The sequence below is a fragment of the Orycteropus afer genome, unplaced genomic scaffold (assembly GCF_000298275.1).
Source record: "Orycteropus afer afer isolate SDZICR_OR568_19922 unplaced genomic scaffold, OryAfe1.0 scaffold00063, whole genome shotgun sequence".
Classification (NCBI taxonomy): domain Eukaryota; kingdom Metazoa; phylum Chordata; class Mammalia; order Tubulidentata; family Orycteropodidae; genus Orycteropus; species Orycteropus afer.
Window position 1 is genome coordinate 2174156 of NW_006921650.1, and position 4247 is coordinate 2178402.

A 4247-nucleotide genomic window follows, 5' to 3' on the forward strand; every position below is an offset into this window, starting at 1 on the left:
GCAAAGATATCACTCTGAAGACTAAGATGTGCCTGACCCAAGCAATGGTATTTTCAATAGCCTCATATGCATGTGAGAGCTAGATAACAAATAAGGAAGCCTGTGGAAGAATTGATGCATTTGAATTGTGGCATTGGCAAAGAATATTTAATGAACCATGGACTACTAGAAGAAAGAAAAAATCTGTGTTGGAGGGAGTACAGCCAGAATGTTATTTAGAAGCAAGAATGGCCAGATTTTGTCCCTCGTACTTTGGTCATGTTGTCAAAAGAGACCATTCCCAGAAGGATCCAGAAGGATATCATGCTTGGTAAAGTAGAGGGTCAGTGAAAAAGGGGAAGACCCTCAACGAGATAGATTGACACAGTGGCTGCAACAGTGGGCTCAAGCACAGCAACAATTGTGAGAATTGGGCAGGGCTTCATTCTTCTGTACGTAGGGTCACTGTGACTAGGAACCAACTTGACAGTGCCTAACAACACCTGACAGTGCAACCCCTTTGAATACAAGAGCCATGAGATTCACATGTTGTGTGAGGAAAGCTGCTGTGTTCACTTTGTTCTGTTCTTCATTTGATATTTCTGAAATTTATTATAATCTTATGAGACCAAGGATGTATATGAAATCCAACATTGCCCAAACATGGTACATGACTGTACTCTCAAGGGTATGCATAGTAGCATATCTTTCTGAGGGATATTTGGTAATTACTCCAATACAACATTCTTAATACTGGTAGTAAGGGTGATACAGTCAATTATTAAACAGTTTTGTTGTTCAAGTGTCAAACGTACACATAGAATGCAAGAGAATGTAAAAAAAAGTACTTTATTTGGGATTTGAGCCACATCTTCCACCACAAAGTTAATCCAAAGGTGTATGGGGATTTGCAAGTGATTCCTTTACTCTCTTCAGTTTGTCATCAGAGTTAACTTAGTATGTTCATGTCCTTTTATCCGGGCTGACAAGGAGCCTGATGGTGCAATGATTAAGCTCTTGGCTGCTAACCAAAAAGTTGGTGGTTCGAACACACTCAGTGGCTCCATGGGAAATAAACCTGGCAATCTGCTCCTGTAAAGATTACAGACTAGAAAACCTTATGGGGTGGTTCTACTCTCTCACATGGGTTCACTATGTCAACTCCATGGCCCTAGAAAATCAACAACATCTAGGCTGATAAAGCTATACTACAGGCACAACCCTTAGCCATCTTTGGGGAAGTCACTTTCATTCTATCTCCCTCAATTAGTAATTTGTGATTTTACCCCTTTGTTTCTTTATCTCAGAATCTTATTCCATTGTCTCCATCTCTGTTATGGATTAAGTTGTGTCCACTAAAAAGATATACTGAAGTCCTAACCCCTGCACTGATGAATGGGACCTTGTTTCAGAAAATTGGACTTTATTTACAGTAATTATCAGATAAAGAAGTCATATAGGAGTAAAGTGGGTCCTAATTCCTTCTGAGTGGCATTTTATAAAAAAGGAGTCACACACAAAGGGAAGATACCATGTGAGGATCCATCTACAAGCCAAGGAATGCCAAGAAATGCTCGGGGCTGGCAAAAGCTGAAAGAGTTGAAAGGGAATCTCCGCAGAGCTGACAGGGAACGCAGCTCCGCTGACACCCTGAATCCAGATGTTTAGCCTCCAGAACGGTGAGAAGATTGTTTGTGTTCTTTAAAGCCCCTTGCTCTGGTTACGGCAGCCCTAGAATACTAAGGCAATCTCCAAAGCAAAGTGTCAATCACCCAAATGAGAACACTGGATGGAGTAAGGCTCTAGATGGAATAAGGCTCGGAGTGCTGCAAATGGCATGTCCATGAAAAATCAGGTCTTTCATGCACCATATTGACCCAGTTTTAGCTTAACTCCTGCTCATTATTTTGCTAAGAAGAAAAAAAAAAATCTCTGTTCTCTCCTCAGCTGTGTCTTATTCAAAGTTTAGAAATGGGTAAGAATTAAGAAGGGGGATTAGTAGAGAGGGAGATCTCCCCATAGGCATGTCCATTGTACTGTAGGTCAGCCGAGCTCTTGGCCAGATTTCCTTTTACACCCCACAGGGAGCTTTCCTTTGCTCCCCTGCTTCAGAATCTGAACTACCCACCCATCTCCAACAGCACTTTGTCATTTTATTTGTGCTTTCCCATATTACATGGTTAGGTCCAAAAAGCTTAAATTTTATGAACTTGAAACTTGTATCTGTGGAAAAAGGCTGGCATCCTCTCCTTGCTGGGGTGACAATTACAACTACTCACATTCATAGCTTAGGATTCATGGGCCCTCTTGTTACTATCACCTTGCTCCTCTTTCTCATTCATCTTCTTTTTTATCATTCTCACAGTGGTAAGGGGCTCCTCTTTGGTTCTAATTGGAGTACATTAATTTTGTCATGGGTACTGATTTCAATACCCCAAGGCCAAGTGTTTCTTCTCACCATCAGTTGACTCAGAAGTAGGGATACTTCAGTCTTTCTTTTGTGGTATGGATTCTAACTTGTTTATTATCACAGTCCTCTTCTAGCAGTCAGATAGCTTATGCTTAACTGAAATTTGGCACTGCTTCTGGGTGATTTGGTGTTTTATTTTCAGTGTTATAGTCCTACAGCAGTAGGCAACCTTTAAGTCTGCTGGAGTTTTAATGTAGTTGTACATGAAGTAAAACTGTCATTTATCTCTGTTTCATAAACAGAAGTTGAAGAAAAGCTGATGTAACTGTTAAAAATTGAAAATCAAATCAGATAAATAGTCTCTTAATAGTATTGTTTTTGTGGACTAGGAAATATATTTATGAGTTTGTCTTTTATTTCTGGGTGGAGAATGCTATAGTGTCTTGGGTTTGGGGGTCCTGTTTTGGATAATGAAGAGTAGTCCTAGATTATTTTGATACCCATATATTTGAATAGAGCCTAAATGATTTCAATACTTTTTAAAAGAACTGAGATTTATTACTGTGATAAAAAATGTGGTCTATCTTTGTGAATTCTACATGCACCTGAAAATAATGTATATGCTGCTATAGTTAGTCAGAGTGTTCCATAAATGTCAATTAGGTTAAATTGGTTGTTAGTGTGGTTCAAGCCATACTGATTTTCTGTAAAAAAATTTGGGAAGAATTTTGACATCTCCAACTATAATAGACAGGGCCAGTGGTTGGAACAGGTAAGGTGGGCAGGGGACAGCCACTAGGTGGCAGGCCGCAGACAGAGCCAGCAAGAACAGGTAGGTGGTAACCCTGGAAGTGAGCAGAGTGTTGGAACAGTTAAGGGAGATGAACTTGTCTGATGGTTTGTCACACTGTGACAAACTGCACTGTGGTGGCTTGCATGTTGCTGTGAGGCTGGAGACTGTGCCAAAAGGGGTGCCCATGGTGGACTGGTTTCGGTGAAGCTTCCAGACTGAGATGGACTTGGAAGAAAGAAGAGGCCATCCACTTCTTAAAATATTGGCCAGTGAAAACCTTATGAATAGTAGTGAAACACCGTCTGATATGTTACTGGAAAATTTTATGAGTAGCCCGGAAACATTGTCTGATACAGTGCTGGAAGATGAGTCCCTCAGGTCAGAAGACACTCAAAATATGATTGGGCAAGAGCTGCCTCATCAGAGTATAGGCTATCTTAATGATATAGATAAGGTGGTGTGACTCAATATGGGAAGAAACAGCTGCAAACACCCATTGATAATTGGAATGTGGAATATATGAAGTATGAATCTAGGAAAATTGAAAGTGGTAAAAAATGAAATGGAACACATAAAGATTGATACACTAGGCATTAGTGAGAGGAAATGCACTAGTTTTGGCCATTTTTAATCAGATAACCATATGCTCTACTATGCTGGGTGTGATAGTTGGAACAGTGTGTCAACCTGGCTGGACCCCAGTTCTGTGTGGTTGTTCCCATGATGGGATCAGATGATTGTGTTCTGAGTGGCCAATCTGCCAAAGGGGAGTTTCCCTAGGGGTGTGGCCTGCTTCCAGGATATCCTGGGAAGAGAGACATTCTTCTGTGGATGGGGATTCTGTTGTGCACTTTGCTGGTCTTTGTTTCTCTAGAGAACTCAGTCTAACACACCAGGAATGAAAAATTGAAGAGGAATTATATGGCATTCTTCATAACAAAGAATGTTTCAAGATCTATCCTGAAGTACAATGTTGTTAGTGATAGAATAATATCCATATGCCTACAAAGAAAACCAGTTAATACTGTTATTCAAATTTATGCACCAACCACCAAAGCCAAAGAT